At 38.8% G+C, this 21,839-nt stretch overlaps 1 non-coding gene across 1 annotated transcript; it reads left to right on the top strand.

Annotated features, from left to right (window-relative positions):
* The first annotated feature begins 415 nt into the window (after positions 1-415).
* trnai-aau (transfer RNA isoleucine (anticodon AAU)) lies at positions 416-489 on the top strand. Its single transcript has one exon. It is a non-coding gene; the product is annotated as a tRNA-Ile (tRNA).
* Positions 490-21,839: the final 21,350 nt, after the last annotated feature.

Raw genomic sequence — 21,839 nt, 5'->3', positions numbered from 1 at the left:
TACTCTGTGCTCAGGCAGAAAATCTGATATTTTAAATATGTCCCTAAAAGGTTTATATTCCTTGGCTCACAGAATCAGACATTACATTTTTGTTGTTATGGCAGATTTCATGGTGTAATAGACAGCACTATGTAACTCACAGCAATAAAGCTCAGTGGACTTTGCAATTGATGATTTCGTCACTGTGTACAACTGCACTGAATTGCTCTTTAACAAAAGCTTCTCCACATTTGCTTTTGAAGTTTAATTCAAAAGTTGGCTGCAGAATAACCATTTGTCAGAGGGAACAATAAGTGTCAACTTTCACCTATGCTCGGTCGAAAAAGTGGCCGTAATCTTGTGGACACCAAGTCTACAATTTCATGGAAAGGTTCCCTTCAGTGCTGTACCAAAAACTGCAAAATGAACGGAGAAAGGCCGATTAGCTCAGTTGGTCAGAGCGTGGTGCTAATAACGCCAAGGTCATGGGTTTGATCCCCATATGGGCCATGTGGGTTTTGTTTGATGAATGACCCCTTGTCAACAAACCACCTGTTTGAACTTGTGTTGCTTATAACATTGCTTGTAAATCACAATCTGCTAAGACATGTTCCAAGTACATGAGAGTGTGTTCTTGATTACAAAACTTTACCCATGGATTTGTGCTTGTTTACAAATCTTGGACAATGCAGAGAAAAGTATGAAATCAGAGGGACTCTGGCATTAGTGTAAGGCTCTCGATCGCTGTGTGAATAGGTCAAAGAAGCCATTCCAGAGGCATGCAGACAACCTGCATCCTCCCCATCAAATTATAGCCAGTTAGGTGTCTGGAAGTGCCAGGGAGTTCAAATCCTTTAGTCTGAAATGTGTTGGGATATGATTATGCCTGCCACTGAGGTCTGACAGCTCCACAGTTGCCTTGTGAAAAGAATACAGTATAGACCGGCACCGACATACATTACTGTATACATCAGAGATCAGCGCAGGAATATCAGTTTGTAAACCCGCCAAATCTGCCCCCACAGGCTCCCTGAGTTCTACTAATCGCTCCAACACCTTGTTTCAACCTCAGTTTCTTTTTTTTTGAAGCGCATGAGGCAGCTTCAGCTATTTCCACAGGCAATCATATTAGATGTGCCATCAGTAACCAGACATGTGACTTTATTTTATTTCCCATTCTTCCATAAGAGAGGATTTCACACAGGCCAAATTTTCAGCCGTATGCGCCTGCAGGAATTTCACAACACCAAGTAGTGTAGACTACAGAAATGTGTTGTCATCTATAAAATGGCAGGTCACAGCCAAGAAGGCATCCACATTAAGAGATGTCCACATATCTGCTGACAAACTCATTGCAGGAATTTTCTGGACCTCAGCTTTGGCCTTCTCTTTCTCTTATTGACATTTGGCCTCAACCATGGCCTTTACAGTCTAAAGGGAAGGAAGAAAATAATTATATATATTTTTAATACTACTCTCATAATGTATCCATGTCACCACACATACCTTCCTAGTTAGGAGAATATAAGTTGAATCCAATTTTGCTACCAAGTCCCTGAAGCTTTTATCCTCAACTATGCTAAATGGCTGTGTGTCTCTAACTATCATGGGGACCAAAGCCTCATCCAGCTCTTCCTTTCTGGTCACTGCTTTGTAAAGATTAGATTATACTTTGTCACCAAAAAATATAGTACTCACCAATGAAATTCACTTTATAATCCAATCCAAACTGCAAATAACATTTAAGGTGCAGAGAATAATGCAATATATATATATATATGTATATGTATATAGAGTATATACACATTTTATATACATGTGCATAATAACGTTAACACCTTGTGACAACTGATAAATAAGCCAAATGACATTGGCAAGGGTGACAGTAGGAAAAACTCACTGGAATGGTGGAAGGGACTTGGAAGGTGTCAGACTCAAAAGGGAACTCATCCTCCTTCGGTTAACCCTGGATAAACCTGGGCAAAGATGAGTTGGGTAGAGGATGGCTGACAAATTGTAAGCATGAAAGATACACTACAGCATTCCTACACAAAGACATCATAGGAGATAGAAACAGAGCACAGTTCACCTGGATAGAACACCTGGGTAGAAATACAGTAACTCATTATTATAACAGTACAAAGAAATGAAATGTGGATCATCCAGGTGAGGTTCATCTGCTAATCTGCACATAAATATTGTTTGTGACAGTGCAGAATGTTGCAGGTAAATGGAGGGCAAGGTGCTGTCATTTTAAGCATTTTAAGGCAGGTCCAGGAAGGAGAAACCCCAGCAGGTAGGAAGAGTTAGTGGGGAGCACAGATAGCACAGCACTCCAGAATCATGTACTGGAGCATGGTGTGTCCACTGGGGGGAGGTGGGGTGGTTGGAAGAGCATAAAAGACTGTTGTTACTGCAAAGATTCATTTAGACCTTTCATTTGGACTGTTATTCTTTTTTTAGGGGGCGGGGGGGGGCATGTATTTAATGAAATAATAACGAAAAATTAATAGATGAATTCATACCAACTCAAATTTGCTGGTAAAGAAATCATTTGTAAGGTAAAAGTTATTTTAAGAGTGATGTTAAGGAATTTTTTTAAATGTTAATTATAATTTCATTAGAATAATTCTAACATCTACGGGATGATCTGAGGGTTAAAGAAAAAAGAGGTGGACCTTATGGGCAATAAAGCAAAAGTCATTATTGTAGTACAAGACCCTTTGTTCTAGCTAAGTGATCTGCTGCATCTCAGTTTGAGTCATGTAGAATTCTAAAGACAGAAAGTCTTTATTCTGGCATAAAATAAAACTGAAGGGGGAAACATACTTTGAGTTAGTACCAGTAGTTATTGATTGTACACAAAGTCCAGTATGCATCCAAATGTAATCAAGAGATATCTGTTGGTAGCTGAACATCTCCAACTCGTACAATGCAATGTTTCTTCTTTGTGTCAAATGAACTTAACAATTCAAACATCCATAACTGGCCGTGTTTCTTGCCAACATACTGGTGTTTGGACTTATGGGATTACATGTCTGTTGCCTTCAATAGCTTAGTTGGTAGAGTGGAGGACTGTAGAATTTAAAACTGTTATCCTTAGTCTGTCAGTTAAAATCTGACTCAAAGGAAGTTTGTTTTTTCACATACAAGCTTCTTTTTTAAGTGAGCAAAAAGAGCATCCCCTGACCAGGAATCAAGCCCAAGTCGCAGTGGTGAAAGTGTTGAATCCTAGCCACTCACCCACCAGCAATAAAGCTCAGATGCTTCTGACAAACATTTTTCAAACTCTGTATTCCTAGTATACTGACGATGTTTGTATGCATACTGGACTTGGTATGCATGAGCATTAGGAGGTCATAAAGAGAGGTATTCATATTTCTTTTTATTCCACATAAAAATTAAGTTTGAAAGAGAATCCTAGCCACTAGCTCACCAGGGATAAAGGTGACAGTTTCCTCTGACATGAACATGAGCTACATTCATTGGTAACATTTTGATCGAAACCAGGCAAAAGTATTTAGTCACTAGCTGAAATAGCTCAGCTGGGTGAGTGTTAGATTGAATATCAAAAGACTCCTAGTTCAGTCCTGGGTTTTGGTAGCTGTGCAAGACCAAGCTCCTCATCAAACTGTCCTCTTTTTAAGAATATTTCATAAACTTTTACATTCCTTTCCTAAAAACGAATGACATTACTGTTTTTACGCTATTGTTAGAAGTCATAGTGTAATAGTGCTCTAGACTTTGAATTCAGTGATCCTACTTAAACTTTAGTGGAATTTGCACTTCCTTATGATATGTTTCCTCACTGCACAGAGAGCCATTTGAACATTGGCTTCTGTATAAACGCTTTTGAAATGTTTTTCATTAGTTGTCTACTGGCCAAACCACTGGACAAGGGGAGGGTAGGTGTCAGCTTGCATGTATGCTTGTGTTGGTATCCTGGTTCACACACTCCCTGTGTTTTCATGGAATGGGGCCTACCTCAGCTTCCTTTGGCTCATGGATGGGCTTTGTCCTACCAAAAAAGGTGATGCAAATAAGTCATCTGCTTACTAAAGTTCTTGAAAATCACACTCTGCGAAGAGGCATTGCATAATGCAAAAAAACCTTCAGAAACAATACACTCTAATGACAGCAACCAACATACTTAATACAGGAGTGACCTCAGGGGTGATCTCATCCAAAGGCCACAACAGGAACAACAGGCTTAAGAAGGGACACATGAAATGACCTCAAAACACAAAAGTGAGCAGGTAAGTTGAGTTGATATGTGACTTCATTAATGTGCTTGGTAATTTCATATGGACCGATATACTTGGGACCTAACCTGCGACATGACCCCGGCTTGCGGTAGTCCTGTGTAGAGAGCCACACTCTGTCACCAGGTTGGTATATCGGGTTCTCCCCTCTGTGCCTGTCCGCAATTTCCTTATACGTTCAGAGAACTCATACAATACACTGATCTGTTTCCTCCCATACCCTTTCGCTCCGCTGCATCCACTCATCCACAGCGGGGAAACCAGCTGATATGGAAGTCCATGGGACATTTGAGGCTGATAACCTAAAATACAATAAAAAGGAGTCAAGCCAGTGGATGAACTAGTAAGTGAATTTTGGGCCATTTCTGCCAATAAGAGGAACTTGGACCGGTCTGATGGATTGTTCATATAAAAACAATGTAGGAATTGGCCATTTGACTGTGGATGTAAAACTAATAGCTACCCCGATGTGTTCAATATAGGAAGCCCAAACTCGAGATGTGAATTGATGTCCCCAATATGATATTATGTCCTCTGGGATGCCAAATATACGGAACACCTGGTTAAACAAGGCTTCCACAGTTTGGCAGGCTGTAGGCATACTCGGAAACACAATGAACCACACACCCCTGGAGAATCCATCAACTACAGTGAGGACAGAGAGGTCAGTAACGCAATCTAAGGTGATGTGAGACCAAGGACTTTCTGGTACGGGAAGAAGCATGAGCTTTCCTGTGGGTAGGGTCTTAGGCATCTTGCTTTGACTGCAAATTGAACATGAAGAAACATACTTATAAATATCGCTTGTCATAGCCCTGAACCAGCGAAGAATGAGCCCACTTCAACAGATGGTCACAGCACAAGGTAGGTAATGTTTTCCCGACAGACATTCCATTGGGATGACTGTGTCTTGTATGGCCTGTTTATTCCATCATCTATTTTATATACACTTGTCTATTTAATCATCTATTGTAACTTGGACTTGTCGTATCGTTGTGAAAGTACAGCTCCTACCCCGATGTTAGCAGCATCAGCTTCCACGACAAATGGAATGGAAGGATCAGGATGTCGACGTATGCTAGTCGTGGTAAAAGCTTCTTTCAGTTTCCTGAATGCTTGATCAGCCTCCTGATTCCAAAGTAGCTTGGTCATTGCTCCTTTCAGGAGGGCTGTGAGAGGAGCTGCAATGCTGCTAAAATTCCATATGAAGCATCGGTAAAAGTTTGCAAATCCCAAGAATCTCTGGAGTTTTTTAACTATAATAGTAATGGGCCACTGGAAGATGGCTTTGATCTTCTTATCATCCGTAGTGATTTCACCATGGCTGATCACGTATCCTAGAAAAGTTATAGTTGGAAGGTGGAACTCACATTTCTTTCCCTTTACAAACTCAATAAACTTTTACTCTTTACTACTCAATGCATAAAGCTGTCTGTGTTTGATGTGCTCTCATTTTCCCACCACATCCATTTAGCAGTACTTCTGAATCACCGAAATGGCTTAAAACAGCTGAGGGGATGTTTGAAACTGAGTGATAAGATGTTCAGCAATTTATATATGATAATACAAGGCAGTAAATTAAATTGGGCTGAACTGGACAATAGTACCTGGCATGAAAAGTATGTCGTAGAGAGAGTAACAAAAAACTCAACCTCTCACCTCGCGCTCTGAGATGTCTCCGTCACTGTCTGTAGTGTCCTCTAGGATACTGCTGCCCTCACTAAAGTGTGTCACCCTGACCGGGTCAAACATCTCTTGAACATAATAACTACACAATGGAAAATCAGCTTCAAGTGCTGCACTGAGCAAGAGTGCACTGTAAATGGCCAGATATAAATGGCAATGTCAGTAGTAAATTTATATATGCAGTCATGGAACAGGACCTAGCTGTAGAGCACAGCTTTAAGGTGCATATTATGATGTGCTCTTACCAATCATCCTCCTGGCTGTGTCTTGCTCTTTTGGCCAAATGTTTCTCTTCCAAAGCAGACAGACCAGACTTGCTGCATATTACTCCGTGCACTATAAATAAACCACATGTATAATGCCTTGTAAACAATGGAACAAGGGAAATTTGAATTGTGACTACTCTGTTAAAGGGGCGGATAAGGCAACCCACCCAAACCCCCCCGAAAGCTGTTCTGTTATCCCTAATTGCTATGCAATAGTCCTGTGATTAACTCAAAGGCTGGAGAAGTTTCCCCTTTCTCTACTTGAATCCTGAAGGCTGTTCGGTTCTGTCGCCCACAATCCATCCTGTGTAATTAAACATTCACATCATAACTCGACCCCGTGCAATAGGGCAAACTCACTCGGATGGGGAAAGGATGACAGACTACCTGTACTGCTGCCGCAACTCTGCGGCCATTCCAACAACATCCACATACATTCCAGCAATATCCTATTATAGGACACAGTGGGCTTAAGTACACCCATGTAATAGCATGTTGGACCTTCTTTGGCCTCCAGAACTGCAGCAATTCTTTCTGGCATAGTTTCCACTATGTGCTGAAAATACTCTGCAGGAATCTTGGTCCAATCTTCATAGGATATTTTCTCTCAAATTACATGGAGGGACTGACATGTTCTAAACTGCCTGTTATACTCTTACAGCCGCTTTGAAATACAAAAAAAAACATATTTATCTTCCACTCCACTCAAGGATGGCCACACTTGGAATACCCCTTGGCACATTTAAAACATTGTGTGAGCCAGATAGCTTCTGTTTTCAACCTTCCAATGCTCTGAGTATTAGTGTTCCCTGCATATGAGATGCTTCAACACGTCCATGCGTGTTGTAAAGAAACACAGTGTAAGCAGTATTAATGAAAGTGCATCTCTACCTCAAACTCACCAGTGTAACAATTACAGTTTGTGAAATCTAATTTTAAATGGCGATCAGCCTTCTTAACAAATAAGCAGAACTCACCTTGTTAAGTGTTTGTGTTTGTTTGTTTGTGTGTGTGTGTGTGTGTGTGTGTGTGTGTGTGTGTGTGTGTGTGTGTGTGTGTGTGTGTGTGTGTGTGTGTGTGTGTGTATGTGTGTGTGTGTGTGTGTGTGTGTGTGTGTGTGTAGTTTTAAGCATAGCAAGGCACTTCAGGGTTGCCAGGTGGAGCCTTCCTGAAGACCCTGATACTGAAACAGCATTAAAAGCTGCAATGGCACTGTAGTTGTATTTATCTGCACTAATACAGCTTTGAACTATTGCACTCTTACATACAGTAAGTTTCTGTGTACCGGTGTACATTTCTGTTTACCTTTAGTAAATAATGGGATTCTATTCTAATATTACAAGTGCTAGAAGTGCTGAAACTCCAAACAGTGAAGAAACCAGTGGAGCTTAATGACTGGTCAGATGAAGAGAGTGAAGTGAGGAGTTTCCTTCAGTGTCTGCCATGCCCCAGCTGAGCTGAGTGTGAAGCTTTTATTAGTACTATAGGAGTTGTGTTTAACTTTGAAACTGATGGTGTCACAGCCATTTGTGGCCAAGAGTCTAGAAGAGCATAATTGGCTGTACTCTTAGGGAGAGAGGGAGTGGCATACGCTCTCTCCCCTGTCAATTACAGAGACACCGTGCAATCAAGGGCGTCTATAAGTTCACGCATCAGAAGGGGGAGGAAAAGACTATTTTCTGTGTACTTAGAATAACATTCCGTATTTTTTTGGAGAAAGTTTTCTAGAGTGTTTTCATGTAGAGAGAGAAATGAGTGGCTAAAATGTCAGAAACATTAAGGAGACAAATGGGGAATACTATAACAGCTCTTTCCATGTGTTAGTGACACCAGTGTTCCCTCTTTTCCCAGATGGTAAAAAAGAGCCCTGACTCTTGCAAACTTCATTTTTTTGTAGAACAAAGAGAAAGATAAATAACTCGCTTTATGGCCTTTTTCCACTCATGCATACCAAGTCCAGTATGCATCCAAACATTGTTAGAATAGTAGGAGTGCAGACTTTGAAAAATGGTCTTGTCATGTAAACTCAGTAGCTTTGTCCCTGGTTGTCTAGTGGTTAGGATTCGGTTCGTTGACCCCCGCGGCCCGGGTTTGATTCCCGGTCAGGAAAAAACCTTTTTATGCTCATATAAAATGACAGATTTTGCATTAAAACATAAAGTTTGTGTGAGTTGGAGTTGAGCCGACAGCCTAAGGATGACAGTTTTAACTTCTACTCTACCAACTGAGTTATTGAAAGCGACATGCAAGTAATCCCACATGTCCAAACACCAGTATGTTGGCAAGAAACACAGCCAGTTTTGGATGTTTCAATTGTTAAGTTCATTTGACACAAAGAAGAAAGATCGCATTGTATAAGTTGTTCAGCTACAAACAGATATATCTTTTGATGACATTTGGAATCATACTGGACTTTGTGTACATGAATGGAGAAAGGCCATAAATGGTTAGAATAACATTCAGTGCTTTTGGAGAAACGTTTCGAGAGTTTTGTCATGTAGATGTTATGTAGGCTAGATTTGTGCTCTCAAGCTGCGATGGTGGTTTTCTCATGGCTTCTAAAAGAAGAGGCTGTGGTCAGGGTGGAGTGAGTCTTTGATAACCAAGATTGTTGTTGTTTTGGCCTTCGAATAGACAATGGCATTACCCAGTGTCAGGTCTTTCTCACTAAACTGCAGAGAATGATATAGAGGGCAAGAAATGGTCAAGCACAGTTTTATTTGGTGTGTGTCTGTAAAAAACACTACAGCTCTCTGATACATTTTTAGTTCAAGATTTAATCATCATGCAAATGATTGTGATTAATGCTTTGTCTGTTTAATTCAAATATTATACTATAAACCTAATATTTTAATAGGGTTGGCAACTTTCTAGATCCGATTACTACATGTGTGTGAAGTACAGGTGCTGTAGCTATACGGTATACAATTGTCCACAGTAGCCTAATTATAATATATACAACCAAAAATGCATCTAAAATAAACACCAGAAACCTGGACTAAGGGTAATGTACATAAGTACATTAAATCTAGGTAGGACTGCTCAATAGGTAGGATAACAGCAGAACAATTGTCCCGCCGTATAAGCAAAATGAGAGCCTGCTAAGGCCGCCAAGAGGGTGCCAAAGACCATGTATTTATTTCTATTTGTTTTTTACCTATGTTATGTCAGTGGCAGCTCAGATTTCTGCATAGGGCCCCAAACAGGCTTGGGCCAGCCCTGGTATCACAGTGTCGTGCACTGGAAAACCATCAAGCCTGTTGACTATGCTACCAGTGTTGTTCATGTAACTGTGCAAATAAACTGCAAACACAATTACTTTTAGAAGTATCATCCAGTTTCTTTTCACAATTGCCAAAATGTAATGAATCACAGCCAGTGTTCTAAAACAGACCTGGAATGTATTCCTGGCTGATGTGCCCTGTTCCTGGTTACAAAAAATAAAAAATAAAAAAAAAATAAAAAAAATTGGTGGATGAATTTTCAATGAAAGTGCTTCACTCAGCAGCCATTAATTATTCTTATATCCAGTATGAATAAATTGAAATTCCTATCCTTGTATCAGGTGCAGCAATTATGTGTAACAATTGTGAAGCAAAAAAGCAAAAGCAAAATTGTAATATAACAATATAGGTAATATAGAACTTGATCTAATGATATTAATTAGGCTATGCAAATAAAACAACTACTTCGGTAGCACATCATTCATGCCTGTTGAATAGGCAGTTTTCTGCTTTGCAGATACTTGAAATCTTTTACTAATCTTTCCCCAAATCCAGTAGGAGCTGCCTTTTACATTAACATGCCAGGATACACACTCACTGGATGTTTAATCTTTCTAGTGGTTAAGCTATATTCTTATAGTCAAGAAAAATATTTTTAAATTATTAATCAGTTAAAAGGATTTCTTACTGTAGGCCTATTATAAACAACATGGAGGAAATAAAAATAAAAATACTTGAGTTAGAGAGTGGACACAGGTTGCTAATAAATCAAGTAAATGAAACTGGATGGACTGCTTAATTATGTAACAACACAACATTTATGGCGACGAAGATGTTTCACACATATATTCTTACGTGATGCTGACCTCGATATCCATATTTCACATTGATACTGTAACACTATAGAACCTAAACCTCACATTCTCGTCACGTTGATAAGCTTTTTGAAAGTTTGATCATGATCAAAGGTCATGATCTTTGTTTTCTAAGTGTGTTTCCAAATTGCCTTTGACTGCTGTATGCCTAATTGCGGCATTTAGCATCTCATTTCGTCTCTAATTTTTGACATGTACTCTTGACATAAGTCTTGCATAAGTGGAAAGTCGATCAGCCCCCATTTAAAAATGGTAAGCTTTTACTGTCACGTTAATAACATCACGCACACGCACACATAATGCTTCGACTGTCCTACACTTTAAATATCTTTTGCACATTATGGAGTGTGAGCATAGTTACCAGTTCCCTTCATGCAAAAGGGTTGTCTTAGGTTACTGTAAAGTCTAATGCACATTTGGAAATATTAAAAGTAGTTTTGCATGCAGAGTTGTAACACTGCTTATTACTAGAACTGTGGCTAGAATCAAAATCAACGCTAGTGTCGTTCCTAAATCCCCAATCAGATAGTCGTAAAGTTAACATTCAAATAGAAAATAAAGATGCAGACTTCAGAATTAGTTAAAGAGAATAGCTGAGAGAATAGAATAAATTATCCGTTACTACCCCTGTCTTTTATCATCCCTCCATCCCTCCATCCCATGCCATCTTCCTCTATTATTTGCTTATCTATTTTGTTCTGGTATCTCCTTATCTCTTTTAAAAAAAAACATTGGCCAAAAGACTAACGAAAACACTGACATACTTAAGACCTTTAATATTTTTTTTAAAATATAACATTAAAAGGAGAATGTTACTTATTTCACCCTGACTGTCCACTTATATATCTGTTTTGAGTATGATTTTCCTTGTTCAAGTGAAAACAGTAACAAATGTAGCATGTCACAAATATATACATGACTATGTATGAAAAATGAAAGACATCAACATGAAACACTGGAGCTGATTTCAGTTAAGCACCTAGTTATGGAAACTATAAAGACTAACATTGTCATAAAAATGTTGTGAATGTTAATGCTTAGAAGATTACAAGTGGCTAAGACATACCTTGTTATAGGCTGTGCTTACTGATGTACACCAGGTGGACATAGTGTCAAAGCAGAGGGTCTGATGGAGCAGGTGGAACATCAACATTTAAAACAAAAATGAACTGCTTGTATTTAGTGAACTAAATAAAGCATAAGCGTCCTATGCATGGCATACAGATCCCTATAAGCTTTGATAAAATCCATCCTCATGTAAAAGATGTATTGTCCCAATCATAGTAAGTGAAAACTATGACATAAAAAACTTTGCTTACCTAATATAAGCAGGCAATTATCTTTTAATTTGACCTACCCCAGTAAATCACGGTACCTAACTTGATGAATAACAGGAATAATCACAAACTTCTAATGAAGCAAAGTAATATATAATTACAATTATAAAGGACTAATTTGGTTTGTCTCCCCCAAAGCCATTAGAATGTTCTTTATATAACAGGTGAAAACGACCTACACCAATGTGATATACAAACCAATCCTGCTTTTATTACACAGAAGAGCTGAGCAATTATGGGGAGGCACCCTAAAAAGTTGAGGGTGGAATTACCTGTCAATAAACAAAGTACAGAATAGAAAAGCAAAACTATTCTGTTGCATCGTCTTTGAAATGACTCTGCAAGGAAAATGTTGATATGAATAAACGCTTGCATTCCTTTCTGATACAAGTCAAAAAATATATTTAAAGTGGCTCAAACATGAGAACTATGTGCATTCCTTCACAAACATATACAAATCAATGAAAAAATCTCCCCTAATATGTTTATATACACAAGTGTCTGTGGGAGCCCCAAAGCTATATTATGCATTCAAATGACAAAATATATATCACAGTCCCTACAAAAAATGAAAGTAAAAAAGCAAACAAACAACAAAAAGGGGAAAATCATAAATAAAAATATCCCAAAAATAATTTACTAATGTCATGTTTGTAAGCAGCCCTGCTTTCCTGCTTCCTAAAATGGTGACTTATTTTAGGTACTCAGGCCACTGGAAACAAAAATATACACAGCAGTTCTTCCACACATTTAGAGGAACCTGATTTTTTTGTTAGATAAATATGTGTCGGTTATGACCGTTAAAAAGACCTGAAGAAAAAAAAATGTTTGGATTTTTATTCGCTGTCACCTTTCATCACGGGCAACATAAAAATTCACACTACTGCAATATCGCTAACATGTTACTGGCATGCGAATAAGACACCTGAGCACAGAGAGAAACCCAGTGTTATGACTACAGTTGACATTGGAACTAGCTAGATAGCTCATATTAAGACACTTCTTTGGAGAACACGTGCTAAAGTGTTTTCCCCACAATCTATATGCACAATTTATTTGCCAACTGTGACCAGAGAGAGAACATAGCTAGCTACCTTACTCACAGCCTAGGACATGCATGGATTTTGATGAGGACTGCATATGCCTGGGATCAATTCAAACACGTCATGACGATGATATAAAACCTGATGAAACAAGCTTGACAAGCAGCAGTTCCGTTTTTCCGTGAAAGTATCAAGCACAGATGAAGACGCTTCTATGGTTATCTCGGTTTTATAAATATTAGCCTATAGAGTTGGGCTTAGTACGTGAATAAAAGATGGAATTAAACATGCATAAATTACGGTGTCCTGGAAAACCCATCGTGCTGCAAATACACAAAGCATATTCATCAAAGTGGTAACACACTTTAGAAATGCGGTGCAAATTTAGAAAACGCATACAACTTCAGGAACAAATCCTGTCACAACACAACGGAAGTGCTGTTTCCGGAGGACACGGAAAGGGGTGGACTTCTATGAGATTAGCGTGAAGTCTATTGGAAGTAGTGACAACTGAGTAAAAAGGGTTGTTTTTTTTTCCAGTTACCATGGTGTTATCAAGGGTAGGTATGTGATACAGAATGGAAGACTGACCTATTCATGCTCTGCATTCTTGCATATTTATTTATTCATAAGGCAGCCTTAAAAACATGGGATGGAAATCCCATTTAACACAATATGCACTGTTTTACAGTCAGAGTGAAATAAGTAACATTCTCCATTTAATATATATATTTTAAATGTTAAAATTCTTAACTATGTCAGTTAAGCTGCCAAAAATGCCCCTTTTGAAATTTGTATTTCTAATGTCACAAGAACACTTTATTTACCTATCTCTGCCTATTCAGCCTATAGAGGTTTAGCACACCCACTTAAATTGCCTTTCTCAGGCAATTCAGCTCTGAGTCAGTTTTGAATGAAGCACAATACAGGGCAGCCAATCATAAAAGAGCTCATTTATCTTACATCCGTCTTAAAGGTGCAGTAGCAACAGGTGCCTGTTGAATTCCAAGCGATATATTTATAGAGGTTGGAAATTGGTTGTGTAAAAAAAAAAAAAACCAGGCTGAAAACGAGTCGTTTCCGCTCTGTGAATTGGGAGAAAGGGACAGTGTGTGGAAGCCCAACCCCAGTCATATAGGTTTGCTTCTAACAGTACCATTACCATCACCCACTCTGTTGCACTAGTTTGAGTGTATTAGAACTAGTAGCAATGCTGAAGCATTACATGTATCTATAACAAATATTCTGACCATGATGAAGTGATAGGTTTGTTAAGGCAAACTGTGTATGCAATACATGTTGCTTAGGTCACTTGCTCTAATTGTACACAACTCTAAAGCTACACAACTGTACATTAGTTAAAGTCTACACAGTGTCAGTCATGTGAAGTACAACTGAAAGTTCCCCTGTTGTATTCTTCCAACAATCAAGTTCTGCGTAAGTGGGGGCAAAATAATATGACCTTCACATCAAAGAACATTTTAAACAAATGGACTCTCTTATCAGTGGAGGTTGCACTTGCTCAAACCTTTCCTTTAGATTCCTTTTGTACACACTACAGACTGTGACCTCGAGATGCTTGAATGAATGTTGAACATTCACACTTGTGTATGAGTGCCGACTGTTAGCTAATGCATCATGATGAGCCTTTCCTTTTTGAGTTACTTATTGAGATCATTCTCATAGCGAGTTCATTACACCTTGTGTACTCGATGTAGTGCGGTGAGCAGTTTCAATCTTAGTTACAATCTTAGTTATCAAAGACTCACTCCACCGACCAAAGCCTCTTCTCTTAGACAACATGACAAAACCATCGCAGCTTGAGAGCAAAAATCGAGCCTCATAAGAGGTGTTATGTTCCATAGGCAGATTGACATCTTAATGCAATACACATGAACTCAATTTTCTTTGCATACATGGACATTGCACTTGTAATGTTTCTGATATTGCTTCTATCCTGAATAGCTCAGTCAGTAGAGCATCAGACTTTTAATCTGAGGTCCCTGTTCAAGTGAAAATATTGTTCTTTGCCACTAAAGTGCGCTTGAGAAGTTTCTTGAAATACCTCTAGATCAACCTAAGTCAAGGGACAGGACCCTGTTGCCTTGAGCCTTGCCGATTAAACTGACATTTCACATCCGTTTCCCCCAGCTGTGATGCTGTGCATTGGCTGTCATCCCAGGTTAGGCTAGCTAGTTCTGCTGGCAAGCTTGAAATATCAAAATCCTTCCTACTTTAAAAAAAATCAACACTTCTGAGCCTATCATTTTTGAGTTAATTACTGAGATCATTCTCACAGCAAGTTCATTACACCTTGTTCACTTATTGTAGTTCGGTGAGCAATTTCTATATTGGATGAGAGAAGGAGCAGACTTGTTCAAGTCACAGAATCCATTTACACTTAAAAAACAGGAGCTTGTCAGTGGAGGGTGTACTTGCTCACACCTTTCTTTTCGATTCCTGTTGCATAAGGGAATAAGGGACAAGGTAAGTCATTTTGGAACAAACCTGTGAGGCAACTGTCTTTGAGGCAAAGTGTCTGTATCCAGGCAAGAACATGTGCATGTTCAAGTGCTTGCCCTGTACTTCATTCTCTGAAGTTTACTGAGAAAGACCTGACAGCAGTTGAACACGTTTGGTTGTTGTCTGCTACCTTGTCTCTGTCTCTCTCTGTGTTCGCATGATAGGCACCACTGCATGCCATGCACCAGGCCTCCTTTCTTGTGAGGCTGTCGCTCATGACATCTATGGAGTGCATAATTGAAGACTAAGTAAAAGGATTCCCTTAAGATCTGAATACCTTTGGTTGTTGGTCGTACATCGTCTCTGGCTCTCTCTGTGTTAAATGCAGTCTGCTCAGGTCATGGTGTTGACAGCTTCTAGTATTTTCACTAGATCCAAAGCAGTGTCAAACCTGTTTTTACATTTAAATGTTTTCACTTGGTTTTACATTTTAATGTTAACAATATAAGAAACAATACACATTATAAACATTAGGTAGCTACATATTTGTACTTCTTGTATAAACTAAGAAAATAATAGAACACTAATTTAGTTGTGTGACATATTGACACCTGAGCAAGACATGAGTGAGGGATAAAAAGGCAGGATATTAGTCACACAAAGCACTGCCAAAAAGTTTTAAAAACACAGATGTGGGGAAGCTCATGAAGACAGGCTCAGCTTTAGTCCACAGTATGCTAAATGGGAAACACTGGAGGATGGTACGTGAGGGGTTTAAATAGGGAGAGACTTAATTAGTAGCAGGTGATCGTGATGGTCGATAAGTGTGTGATTGTGAACCGAGCAGTGGTCGTGGTAGGTGATTTGTGCGGATATGTGTGTACGTGTCTGTGTGTGCGTTCCTGGTTGGGTGCGGACCAGAACCTGACAACTTGTTTCCACTTGATATCAGAATTAGTTGAAGAGAATAGCTTGTCCTGTGCTTTATTGCAACTTAAATATAAACATGCTTTTGAGGGACCCTCTGGAGAATGTCTGAGGGGTACACAAGAGTTTAATTCTTATAAACTTTTTCAAGGGCAATTATGTAAACAACCCTCCTTTTTTTCCATATTGTTCTTTGAAGTTTCCACCATTATGCTCAAATTACACATGACATTATAAAAGCTAGTCACCTATGAACCTGCGGGCTTATATAGAAGGGAAAATAAACTATGGACTATTCGTGCTCTGCATTCTTGCGTATTTATTTATACTAGGCGGTACATATCGCAGCCTAAAAAACATGGGATAAAAATCTCCATTTAACACAATTCAGGTTCTGTCTAAATGCATGGCTAGCTAGCTAGTTATTTTATAATCCCATTTAGAACATATATCAGCGAATGTCCTGAACAAAATGCGCTGTACCTAATCCCCAAAAATGACATATCTGTCACTGAATAAAAACTTGTATGCTTCAACAGTATACAGTGGTAGAAATGGCGATCACCTTTAAAAGGATTTCTTACTGTAGGCCTATTATAAACAACATGGAGGAAATAAAAATAAAAATACTTGAGTCAGGTGTCTGTTGAATTCTGAGCGATATATATAGAGGTTGGAAATTGATTGTGTAAAAATGAATTGTGATTGTTAAGCCACATAGATGTAAGTGGACATCAAGGAAAAAAATAGTGTGGGTGCCAAGTATGGTGATTGTATCTTTAAAGCTGTAGGAAATGTTACATTCAGAATGTTTGTGAGACAAAAAAATAAGATATAATTACTATCCATGGTTTAATTGACTGTGTTGCAGGCAACATAGGCAGGGATTAGACTGAAAAATGTCAGAGTATTTTTAATGCTGTTTATTGCTGTTGTCAGAGGTTATGCAGCCATATTCTCCCTAGCAAGTATGGCGTCGAATCCTAACAGTTTGGCCGCCTGCAGACACAAATACTGTGTTGAGCAATATTTAATTACATCTACTTGAAATGCATATTTAATTGCATTGTTAGTATTTATGGAAAACAAGTGTTAGGATTGCTCTGCTGCATTGCAGACTTTCTCACTCTAGCAACTGTGGATTCCATCTCCTCAATCAGTTGGCCCATATTATGTTCACAGGTATCATACTGCATCTTTATGAAATAATTCAGTTTCGCCTCCAACTATGAAGAGAAACAGTGTTAAGCAAAATTTAATTACATCTACTTGAAATGCATAGTTCATAGCATTGTGAGAATTTATGGAAAACAAGCGTTAGGATTGCTCTGCTCCACTGCAGACTTTCTCACTTTAGCAAACATGGCTTCCAGGTCCTCAATACATTTATCCCTCTCATTGAAATTCATATCTTTAGGTTCCACCTGTAGATATGAGTAGAAATATTGTTGAACAGTATTTAAATACATTTAATTGAAATATGACTTTAATTACATTTTGATACATTTGTAATTTATAATTTGAATTGGACTGGAAAGGAAACAAATACAATTTTTTATCGCATAGCCGTTATCACATAGCCTGCAAGCCTAATGATGTAAAAATGTGCCCCCAAGCATCAAATGTTCAACAGAAATAACAGGACCTGACACACTAAGGTACCGTAGACCCATTCAAATTGTGCTATTGGAATAATAAATTCCAATGCATTCAGTCATTTTAGCTAGTGTTGATTTTGATTCTCGCCACAATTATACTAATAATCAGTGTTACAACTCAGCATGCAAAGTCACCGAACAGTCGACTGTTAATTCTATAGTAAGGAGAATGTAAAACAAACAAACAAAAAACCCACCAACAGTATTTTTTTTTCCTGTAACTGACAAAGATTGCATATGCTAAATGTATGCGTCCTAAATATATTCTAAATACATTTACATTAGTGTTTTTAATTAATTTCTCGAACATTTGTTGAAATGCATTTGTAATTTATATTCAGAGACATTCAGTGTACTTAAGTACAAGCATTCAATTAGCATCACTGTTCACCATAGCTGTTTTTCCATTTTTTGTGGCTTTTGTCCCCTGCCTCAGTTTGGCTTTAAATCATTTGTCTTGGTTCTATTTTACTTACTATGGCTGATTCAGTTCCCTCAGTAGTCAAGTAATTCTTCATTAAATACTTTGTTCTAGTATCTGTTTAAAAAGTAACAGAAAATGTCTTATTAGTGTTGTATAGATACTTAGAACACTTCTACGTAGATCTCTCTCTCTCAGACACACACACACACACACACACACACACACACACACACACAGTTCATCCAAGTGGTGGCTGTGGTCAGAACTTACCCTTAAAGAAGTCATCCTCTGAGGTCGTGTTCCTTCTCTTAACACCCTTCCGACAGCAGCAAGTGAACAATAGCACAAGCTGCGTGAATATTCTGGCAGGGATCTGGGCTCGTCTTTTCGTTTTTCTTTTTCCCATATTTACCAAATGTGCTTTTCCTTTTGGTCCAATCTTCATAGGATATTTTCTCTCAAATTACATGGAGGGACTGACATGTTCTAAACTGCCTGTTATACCTTTACCCAGGGATGTTCTATAGGATTAAGATCTGGGGAATGTGAAGGCCAGGGAAACATTGAAAATTTGCTGTCTTGATACTGGAACAAATCCGTGATTATACAACCCTTGCGGCAGGGTTTCTTGTCTTGTTTAGTGTCCTTCTGCCATAGTTTAAGCAGCTGCATGAAGGGATGCACTTGGTCACAATACATAGGTAAGCCCTTCTGTTCAAACATCTACTGATTTCAGAGGACCCATGGTGTGCCTTCAGACATGTTAGTTGGAGCAACAGCATTGTATCTGGCTGCAATTTGCTTGACCGTGCGCCACTTGATCATCAGAATGATTCTTGATGTCATCCTCTTCTGATCCCTTTCAAAATATTGGTCCTGGCTAGTCTGTTCCATGCCTCGTTCGCAGTTCGCTTCGCTCAGACCGCTTGACTTTCCCATTCTAATGTTTACATGGCGTTTTTTGCAATTAGTCAAAACTGACCTTTCATGACCTTCATTATAAACTTTTCTAAGCAGTCATGACCTCACCCTGTCATAATATTTACTATCAGATCTTCCCTGTGTCCAAAGTGATCTCATGGCAGGAATTTTCCAGCCAACCATTTCCAAGTCAAGCCAATTCAAGCAGAAATGCCAATGAGAGCATTTCTGATTAACTCCTGTCATTGTACTAAGTTGGTAAGAAAGGGTTAGCTACATAAAAATAAAAGTGAATGACTTAAAAGTTTGATCATTTTAACTGAATCTATATTTTATGGAATTGTGTAATTAACCTTCATTATAAACTTTCCTAAGCTGTCATGGCCTGTCCCTGCCAGAATATTTACTATCAGATCTTCCCTGTGTCCAAAGTGATCTCATGGCAGGAATTTTCCAGCCAACCATTTCCAAGTCAAGCCAATTCAAGCAGAAATGCCAATGAGAGCATTTCTGATTAACTCCTGTCATTGTACTAAGTTGGTAAGAAAGGGTTAGCTACATAAAAATAAAAGTGAATGACTTAAAAGTTTGATCATTTTAACTGAATCTATATTTTATGGAATTGTGTAATTAACCTTCATTATAAACTTTCCTAAGCCGTCATGGCCTGTCCCTGCCAGAATATTTACTATCAGATCTTCCCTGTGTCCAAAGTGATCTCATGGCAGGAATTTTCCAGCCAACCATTTCCAAGTCAAGCCAATTCAAGCAGAAATGCCAATGAGAGCATTTCTGATTAACTCCTGTCATTGTACTAAGTTGGTAAGAAAGGGTTAGCTACATAAAAATAAAAGTGAATGACTTAAAAGTTTGATCATTTTAACTGAATCTATATTTTATGGAATTGTGTAATTAACCTTCATTATAAACTTTCCTAAGCCGTCATGGCCTGTCCCTGCCAGAATATTTACTATCAGATCTTCCCTGTGTCCAAAGTGATCTCATGGCAGGAATTTTCCAGCCAACCATTTCCAAGTCAAGCCAATTCAAGCAGAAATGCCAATGAGAGCATTTCTGATTAACTCCTGTCATTGTACTAAGTTGGTAAGAAAGGGTTAGCTACATAAAAATAAAAGTGAATGACTTAAAAGTTTGATCATTTTAACTGAATCTATATTTTATGGAATTGTGTAATTAACCTTCATTATAAACTTTCCTAAGCCGTCATGGCCTGTCCCTGCCAGAATATTTACTATCAGATCTTCCCTGTGTCCAAAGTGGTATCATGGCAGGAATTTTCCCAAGTGTTTACATTAAAGGAATCTGACTATACTGATTACTCTTCGCCAGCTAACAGCAAATAAAAGATGCTAGATTTTGGATTATGTGAGTATATAACACGTGACTGTGTTTGTGTCAGAGAAGGGAGAGGAGAGGCTTTGTCTCCGGCCTCCCGCTGCTTGCCGCTGTTCAGCTTCTCACTGCTGAGATCCTTCTCGTTCTCCTTCTCACCATTGCGTCCCACTCCGCCAATGCTACTGCAACTTCAACCGCTGACAAAGTGCACCAGCTCAAAGCGTGGTCTAGAGCCAAATTTGAACACGGGCATCTTCCTCATTGGCTCATCTCCTCAGAGGGGCAACACATGCACAGTTTCAGCTCCTATCGATACCCACGTAGAACCTTATAAAATCAGACTGACAATGACAAGGAAACCATATTTTCAACACCTCCAGCACAACAAGTAGAAGTTTTTAGCAATGCACTACTTTTAGTGGTTGTTGAGCATCTGGAAAGAATGCAAGTCACCAGGGTAACATCATCAAGAAGCCCTTTTAGACTTACTTCCATCAGATGAATTTGGCCTCTTTTTTGCTTCAGTATTTGAGACTAATTTGTAGGAGTGCATTTTGCCAACATGAATCCCCTCTGCCATGACATGCACTCTCTGCATCAGTTGTGGGACATACCTGCTAGACCAAACATTTACATTCTGAATACTTTGGCTGAAGTTGTTAAAATGTTAGTATAAAAATCAACACTTTTATCTGTATCTTAATTTCAGGCTGATTTAACAAGTAGATAAGCTAACGTAGTGAGTGGTTGTCTTGGCTTGTCCTAATGGCAGTCAGGGGCCAAAACACTTACTGTAACACTTTATACTTATAACGCACTTTCCTTAACTATTACAGATGCCGTTTAACAATGCGTTCTATTTTTAAAATATGGAAACAGCAACTCAGCACAGAAGGCGTTAGACCCTACCTGCATCCTAAGAACACATGGGTCACCCACACCATCGATAGAGACAACAGCTGATCTAAGTCTCTTGTTTTGTAATTTTCAACGTGCTTGTTTATGAATAACTTTCGAGCTAACCACTGCTTATCACTTTCAAAGTGTTGTCAGAATTTATTGATATGAAAGACTCTCGTCATGCTGACAATTGTCTGGTAGGACCAACTGACGTTATTGCCCCGACATACGCTCGGTAAGAAAAGCATTGTGGGAATTTCAAATATGGCCTGTGCAATGCTCGGTTTGCCTGCTAGTGTCGGCTTTCCTTGGACATTTACATTTACTGCATTTAGCAGACACTCTTATCCAGAGCGACTTACAAAAGTGCTTTGTTATTTATTCATAGAATACATCCTAGCCAGTCCAATAGGTTAGAGTCCAATATAGCAATGATCTAGAATACTGTAGAAATACAGGGATTACTGCTGATGCCTAGAAGTGTTAGATACTGGAGCCTTTCTCTATTCAGGCACCCA

Source organism: Electrophorus electricus, unplaced genomic scaffold, assembly GCF_041902795.1.
Source record: "Electrophorus electricus isolate QZ-2024a unplaced genomic scaffold, ASM4190279v1 Scaffold46, whole genome shotgun sequence".
NCBI classification, from domain to species: Eukaryota; Metazoa; Chordata; class Actinopteri; order Gymnotiformes; family Gymnotidae; genus Electrophorus; species Electrophorus electricus.
This window is presented reverse-complemented; position numbering and strand designations above follow the sequence as displayed.